Source organism: Topomyia yanbarensis, chromosome 3 (genome assembly GCF_030247195.1).
Source record: "Topomyia yanbarensis strain Yona2022 chromosome 3, ASM3024719v1, whole genome shotgun sequence".
NCBI lineage: Eukaryota > Metazoa > Arthropoda > Insecta > Diptera > Culicidae > Topomyia > Topomyia yanbarensis.
Genome location: NC_080672.1, coordinates 11,228,804 through 11,237,346, shown reverse-complemented (window position 1 = coordinate 11,237,346; position 8,543 = coordinate 11,228,804). Strand labels below are relative to the sequence as shown.

Genomic DNA, 8,543 nt, shown 5'->3' with positions numbered 1-8,543 from the left:
GAGGAGAAGAGAGTTCGACGGCGTAGTGCTATAAACATGAGTATTTTATGCTATAGGATTATTTCTTGATAAGGGTATTTCCAAATAATCCTTATGCGCATCATTGCAACCTTCAGTGTCTTTTTATTTCGTAAGATTTGCAAGTGTTCTACATTCTGCTAATCTGATTCATTTACTTATAAGTGATGCACACTTCTTAGTAAAACTACCATTTCCAGCCTTGATTTTTCGAATTCTGATCATCAACGATCTACCAGGTTATACAAAAGATCATTGTCTCATTGTGATAAAGTACATCTATGACAAACAATGAGAACACTAGAACTTCGGAGGAGCTTTTTGCAGAAATCGCAAAAGCTTCGATAGAATCTGATAAGCAAAAATACCAATTTTTGATTTTTAAAGAGACCTATAAGAAATAAACACAATCAAAGTATTTCTGTGTATTTCTGCTAATACTATAGTGTGCTAGTAGTGTAATTGATGTGTCACAAAGATCCCCAGCCTTTTGTAATGAACCGCATGTAAACACAACCATCTTAACAGAGTGTCGGTTTTACCAACGACACGACCTGAAACTTAATGAAAAATCCCGAACAAAAAGTGTTCACGAAATTAACCGCCAGTTATCAGTACATTGAGCGACCCCTTGGTAAAGATGAAATATGAATTTCTCACGCAACACTGTCTCAATTTTCTTAATGTTTATTTACATACCCTAGCAACCAAAGTCCGTAACAGCTAGGAAAGAAAATATTCTGTTTCGTTTGCCGTAAGAATCAAATGTGAACTCGGATAAGCGAAGCTTTTGTTGGACTTTGGCAAAATTAGCTTCTTTTGAAACATTTTCGTCTAAACAGTGTCTAAAACGTGAAGTAGTAGTTCCAAATCTCAGTCAAGAAAAATGTCTCGCGATCCTCACAACGTTTTGTTTATTTTGGAGAGCTAGGCAACAACGCCAGCAATCCGAATAGTGGAGCTCCTGGCAAGTGGTCTTAATGATGAAACAGTTTTGTTCCGCTTTGGCAATTAATCGAATCATTATGTGCTGCCAAAACAACCCGCTATTTTTTCAACAGTTGCTGCTGCTTTCTAGCCACAGAGATCAGAAAGATCTTTTGGAAGAAAAACATATACCAGGTAATTGTGATGTGAAATGCTCTTATCAGTAACCGTATACTAAGCTAAAAATGTTTATTTTTTAGAAAGACGGCGCATCCGGATCTTGCCAAGAAGCAAAATAACACGAAAATTTCAACACGCGATTATCAGTCCAGACGGCGACATCCTCCGGTAAGGGACGACATTTCGTCATCGCCTTTGAAGCAGTAGTTTTTTTTTATAAATTTTTCTAAGTACTCATGCGTCGCGCTACTGTTTTATGCAAGGATCGGCCAGTATGCAGAAGTCGCGCATGTGTTCCCGCTATTTCGGTATTCAAGTACATTCCGACGCAGGCGCGCACTTTGAAGCCAGGATCATTAACGACGCTGTATGCTGCTGACTCGTTTGTGGCAGAATCAGATCACGAGGAAGGGTTTTCTGAACAGCGGAGCTTGTTTAGATTGGATGCCGCTGGAAAATCGAATAGATTGCTAGCAAGGCCGCCATTGTTGAGGAAGAGGATGCGTCAAACGGTGCTGGTAAGTTCGGAGACGAATATATTAAATTATTCATAACTGATTTCCGTTTATTTCAGTATCGCCCCCCGCTGGGCTACTGACCAACGTGTAATCGTTCCTGCTGTCCAACAAGACGATCGGATTCGCTCGCTCGAAGGCACCAAGCGGAGGATACCGAACCGCTATCGGAACCAACGCAAATTCCGCTGATCGATCGTGTCATTTGTACTTTACCACGAACCGCTATACTCTGGGTTGATCGCGGTTCGGGCAAGATGCTACACCGGAAATTGTATCGTACCGAAACCGAATGAGTCAACGTCCATCTGTTTCCTGTGTCCGACAGCAGACTCGTAGCAACACACAAGCACTAATTTTGGAAAATGAACGCAAATTAGAGGGCGAGAGCTTTACAAACGATTCACTTGTTCACAATATAAAAGCAACAGAGGTACGAATCCTCCTGCACCCCGGTAAAAGTCAAGAGGGAGGTGACCCAACCTTTGCGGGTTGAACTCATCATAAAGGAAACGTTTCCAATATCAATCGTCCCATGTGAACCGAATCCGCTCGAGTTGCCGATACAGATCAAGGCAGGGTTTTCTGAACGGCGACAGTTGTCCAAATTGGATTCTGCTGAAGCAAAATCAAAGATTTTGCCAACACGGCCGCAATTGTTCAAACGGTGCGGGTAAGCTAGATGACGAATAAATGCAAAACCCTACTGGGCTACCGATCAACGAGTAATTATTCCTGCTGTCTGAAGAGTCGACTGGGCTCGCTCGATCAAGTATACCAAACAGAGGATACTGAGTCGCTATCGGAAGCGACACCAATACCGCTATTCTATCGATTCGTGTCGTTTTATCACGAACCGCTATATCCCGCGCTGATTGTGGTCTGGAACGAAATGCTACACCTGATTGCAAGAGAATTCTAATCGTACTGAAACGGAATGAGTCAACGCCCATCTGCTTCCAGTGTGCGGAAATAAGATTTCAGGTCGCCGGATACCACACGGCCACAGCTCCTTGTAACAGGTGGAATCCGCAACGTATCAATGATTATTAGAATAAATCTTAGATGTAGATAATGAAATTCTTTTAAAAACTTCAATGGATGTTATCCTTATCATAGAGAAAAACGGTCATGTTGTGATTTTCAAAAGTTTGTTCCTCTACTCTGTTTTCTAACGTCTTCAGTTCAGTGCGAAGGTGTACGTACGTGCACTTCAGAAACAACGAAATAAAACTGGTCGCATTCTTCTCATCGCAAGTATTTATAATGGATTGATGGTACTGTTAATAATTTTGCTTTGAAGCATTTTGTATTGATTGGAGTACTTACTCACTAATTCTATTTTCTACGCCAAATTTTCAAGCGGTAAATATTAACAGAAATGGATGCTCTAGACAACTTTATTAAATATCTTTAAAGGTCACTTTCAGGTGAAATATTTCAACTTCATTTTATTCGGTTGGAATCGCTGTTGAATGCGATTCTTGGAAATTGTATACTTCTAGATTTCAACTGCATCAAACAGTCTTGCATATCCAACGATGAAATCAAAATAGCTCCTTATGATCGTTCAATATATCTGGATATTTCTTCGATAATCTGCAATGAAAGTGGATTGTTTATTTCAGCTGCAAATACAATAGCGGCCTTTTTGTTTTTACCTGGGGCTACACTACCCATGATCGCATAGTTGTGCCGTTTTTTATGGGATTTCCTATCTTTATGGGACTGATATGCGATCAAAGAGAATACACCGGTGTAATGCATTGTCAAAAACGAAAAGGACGTTATATTTTGGTTCTTACCATGGTTTAGATATACGAATCCTTCGGACAATCCTATTTTTCGACTGGTTTTTTTGTATCGGTGGTTCTGGTTCTTCCACACGTATTCCGACTCGTTCCTACACAGCACATCATCAACTTATATGCTTCCAAACAACTTTTTTCGAAAAACTAACGGTTTGTTTTGTTTGCAAATCGTTTTTCCCTACGTAACCAGGCGTTGCTACGGTAGGTTATTTGGAAAAAAATAACAACATATTATTCAGTGTTGCAGGTTTCATACATTTTGCAGCCAAATATCATATTTGACAGTACGAGTTACCTGAGTCACTGAGGGGTAGTCCGATTTGCGATACAGTTTTGGAATGCAAGTGTCTAGTCGTGTCGTTGGTTTTACCCCAACAGCGCACATTTTTTTTAAAAAGCGATTAAAATATTGAATTTCTCAAACTCGTCTTCAATGCACTCAGTTGATCATAAAAAAGGCCAATAATAATAGGTACTGAAAAATGTGGTGATTTGAAAAGCTCTTGTTCGGTTAAAACCTCAAAATCTATCAACAAAATTTTACATCCAGGCGAGTATGAAAGCTGTTGTCATATGTTTTGTTTATTTTTATGACATTCGGCGTACTAACGTAAATCCAATTTGTCTTCAAATGCTCTACATAATCATACTGATAATAAAGTGTCATTATGAAATGAATAAAAAGTTGATTTCCTAACTATTCATATAATACCATATTGGGAATACTACTGATACATTCCACCATTATAATTCAACTATTATAGTACCATACTCATTTAGTAACCATTTTCAATACCTTCCGTGTATCCTATATTGAGGGTGTGTATACTACATTGTACTTTTGCGCCAGAAGTTATATCACAGAGAACAGACATATGGTTATCGGATCGTTTAGAAACGCGATAGAAGTATTCGGTTGGGTTTGATTTAGTAAACTAACAATTTATTGCTACTGTCTACCGGCTTATATACAAAAGTCAAGTATCGAAAAAATAAGAAAAAATATTTTACACAGGGCAAAGGTATAGAGAATTGAAACAAATGCTTTTTTGATTTCGGTCTGTGCATCGAGCACAACAGACTAATAAACGATCACCACATAATGCATCTCGGTGGCTTCAGATCGCGCATCGAGCACGGCTGATAAAGATCGATCACTCGATCGATAGCCGCTGCCTGTGCATCGAGCACGACAAATGAAGAACGATCACTGCGATGAAGCCTCGTTGATATTGCAGGTGGGTTGCGAGGGTGATAATCGTTGAGGTGCTACAGACATATAAGCTAGAACAAACTTTCCCGAAAAACCTGTGTAAACATTTAAATGAAAATACGTTGAAAAGCACCATCGCATACAGGTTCGCATGCGTTAGTCACCATTGTGTCCAAGTTTGTATACAACTCCCGTATAGCGATTGCTGGCCGATCGAAGCGCCGACCAGTGGCAAGTTGCTACTTGCTGTTGTCATTTCAAAGCGACAGTTTTATTTCTTACACAAGTTGAAAACTTTACTTGTACGTCAGTTCTCAGTGGTTATATTGATTTGGTGGTCTTTGTTATTCGTACATCTGTTTACGCTGCTCCAAAAACCTGTAGCTTAATATGATCAAAAATCCTCGTCTTACAATATTACGGCGATAGCTCAGTTGGATAAAGCGTCAGTACACTTAAGTGTCAACGAAGCTTTCTTCAGAAGATAGCGCGTAACAAGATAAAACTTCATCCATCGAGAGAATTGAAAAGTGAAAGGGAACATATTTTTTCTCCACCTTATATTTATGCATCGCTAGATCTAAATTATGCTTGTTACCATAATCTGTATAGTTCTTGAATGGTATGTTGTCCAAATGTATAAGGAAAACAGTATATTTTGGTATGGTGACTGTTCTTAGCAACCCATTGTTTGAATGGTCGAGCATGGAAAAACGACACTGGTTATGTTCGATATTATACCAGGTAATGGTTGATTTATTGTTGAACGAACCATATTGAAAATGGTTTTTCAACGTTTAATTCAATGGTTGGCATATGCAGGGCCATATTGCCATAGCTACGAGTTTTTCAATTTGTGGGTACTCAGGAATCAGGAATCAGTAGCATCTAGCTCAAATGGCACGTTCCCCATGTTGATAGGAGATTTGTGCCTCGCCATGAATCGTCTTTTTATGATTTCTTTGATGGGAAGGATTGGGGAAGTGGTAAGGTTAGGGGTAAGGAATATACCCAAGAGACCACGAAGCATTATTTAATGGCTTTAGATATGTTCTATATTCGCATACTAAACATATTCTTTGCGAATTCATAGTTCTATAGAGATCATTAAAACAATGGCGATGGTGATGAAAAAGGCGAATCAGTGTGCCAGAAAAGGGCTAGTTCAGAAGCACCTTAATGGCAGTCAGCAATGTTTATATAGAGTCGTGTTTTTTTTTTTAAAAAAACTCTTCCCTTCTTTATCGACACAACAAAAAAAAAATTAACTGTCAATAACGTACCCTTCCTGTCTTCGTTCGTTTGACATGCCGACTGTTTAAATTGACGCTTTAGTGCCTATAGAAATGGGATTCGATCCGCAGTCGAAAACCCCGTCTCAATTTGGTATACGCGTTTGATTACTGATCTGTGAGAAGATTTGCATGTATACTTGGTTTAATCCAAACTCTACCTAAATGTTTGATTGAAGTTACGCAAACGTCGATTGTGGATTATATTTGCAATTGTATTTTTTTTTCGAAAGATCGTGCAGAATTTGCATTTTGATTTTAAGTTTATTGCATCATCATTTATTAAATGAAGGCCTACGAGTTTGGGTAACTATTGGAACGCATCCGTATATTTGGACTGCACCGGTGGTTGAGTGGTAAGCGTGACCGCCAATCATCCTAGTTGGCCTGGGTTCAATCCCAGCTGAGGTCGTGGAGATTTTTCTGAGGTGAAAAAATCTGTGGTCACATCTTCTTTCAGAAGGGAAGTAAAGTCGCTGGTCTCAGGTTCATGAGTATGATGGATCGAAATCTAGTCCAGATAGTGGAGCCACCTCTCTGGCGTCGACAACGAAGCAGTAGAATACAACTTCTATACTTACTAACAAATATCCTCCTCCCATGATACTTTCGGAGTGCGCAGTAATATATACAGCCTCTAGAAAAAGTAAGTATCGGACTAATATCCCTTCCCTTTCCTTTCGCGATCTACGAAATGATTCCCTGTGCAACTTCAGCTAGTCCAGATCGATAACGGAGTTGCAGCCAGGGGTGGGGTCGCACAAGCTCAAGCTATTGGAACGCATACGTATATTTTTTTTTTTAATTCGTTTATTTGGCACGGCTCATGGCGTTAGCTTCACGGAGCCGTGGGTCTTTTATATATTTACATGATGTAAACAATAAAAATAATAAACAATTAATGCTAAGATCGATCCCATACGCGCGACTTGCCATTGCGCACGGAGATCCGTTTTCGTGTCGGGGAAATATTTGCATCGACGTCAACTGTATCATGGGGGTCATTCATATCTCTGTCGTCTTCGCACATGTCCGGGTCATCATCGGGGTTACTACCGATCAGGTGTTGTTCCTAACTTCTTTCCTTTTCGGATCAGAAGCGTGAACCCTCCGTCATTGCTAGTAGCTCCCTCATTGCTGGTATTAGCTGTTGAGTTTGTGTTACTTGACGCGGCTTTCGCAGTTGTCATTATTGCTTAAACAGCAGCCTTAAATTTGGCAACCGTTTGTGGCTTATGGAATGCTATTGGAGACTGAGTGTTGGTATTTATTTCTGTAGATGAGCTTTGCTTAGCGGTTTCTGGGCAGGGTTGTCCGAAATGTGCCGTTTGTTCACAGAACTCAGGCACGTGTACATAGAGTTCGCTGTATAATGGTATCACCCCCTTGTGTACTGCAGGGTAAGGTAGGAGGGAATGGGTTTGTTTACCCGCATTCTCACCACAAAAACACCATTTGAAATACCTGGAAATTAGTTCTTCAATGTATCCTCCGTAATGGATTCCACTTCTCCGAAATACGATATGAATCTTTTAATGGCCACTTTGCAAGTACCTGGTGTCAAATCATGTAATTTAACTTCCACGTTTCCGTTATCCATATACACAGGGATCTTGATTTTAACGGTGTCACAATCCAGGACGAGTTTCAAGTTGTTTTGCGAAATGAATCTTTTCGCCTGGGCGAATTTGTTGAACGTTATCAGCACCACATGCCTGACGTGCTCCAACTGGATGAAGCTGACATCCGAAAACCGAAGCTGCATTTTCTCTCTCAGCAAATGTTCGACATCACCAATACTCGGTCTTATGCGGAAAGACCGTAAGTCAATGGCCACCGTGTTGGCCCGAAGAATCACATTTTGTTGTCGAGACTCAGTCATCTTGATAGAATAATAGTAACGGTTCCCTTTGTTCTTCAGACAACGCACACAAGAAAAAAGCAACTGCTTGCGCTGGCTTGGGAAGCAGCAGAGAGCACACTGGCATTGTGACTGATGCCTGTGGTGGTTGAGCATAGACTGCATACGTATATTTGTTATTGTAATATCACACCCATTCCCCAACGAATTCTCTACCGATTTTTACAAACTTGATTTCAAATGAAAGATACAGTAATGCCATTAACTACTGCTGAATTTCATTCGGTTCTGACTCTTGCTTCCGGAGTTACAGGGGTGTTAGTAAGGATACACTGGAATTTCCCATATAAATCGGTACAATCGTAATACCTCAGAGGCTAAAAACTATTGAAATGGTCACCAAATTACTTCTAATCGCAGATCTAGATCACTGATTGCCAATCAAACATTCTTTGAATATATTGTCCACTATCGACGATTCCGGAAGTCCGGAATTCCGGGCATATTCCACAATTAAAGTCACATCGGTTCTTCAGTGATGACTGAACCGATTTTCTCAAACCAAGTCTCAAATGGAAGGCAAAATATGCAGTTGAGTATTACGTCGCCGCCCCTCCTCCCCCCGCCTTGCCCTTACACCTCCCTCCTTCATCACTCCCCTCCCCTTGGACCACCCTCACGCCCGCATTTCCTTCATCCACCCCGTATACCGAAATAAGATGAAGG

At 40.4% G+C, this 8,543-nt stretch overlaps 2 long non-coding RNA genes across 2 annotated transcripts; one reads left to right on the top strand and one right to left on the bottom strand.

The window, feature by feature from the left end:
* Positions 1-683: 683 nt before the first annotated feature.
* On the top strand, positions 684-2,729 carry LOC131691344 (uncharacterized). The gene is made up of 3 exons (XR_009305753.1): positions 684-1,140; positions 1,206-1,643; positions 1,700-2,729. It is a non-coding gene; the product is annotated as an uncharacterized LOC131691344 (long non-coding RNA).
* A 151-nt stretch (positions 2,730-2,880) lies between these two features.
* On the bottom strand, positions 2,881-3,655 carry LOC131692841 (uncharacterized). Its single transcript, XR_009306075.1, has 3 exons — positions 3,446-3,655; positions 3,302-3,368; positions 2,881-3,239 (listed from the first exon to the last, which is right to left on the bottom strand). It is a non-coding gene; the product is annotated as an uncharacterized LOC131692841 (long non-coding RNA).
* Between the last annotated feature and the right edge of the window lie 4,888 nt (positions 3,656-8,543).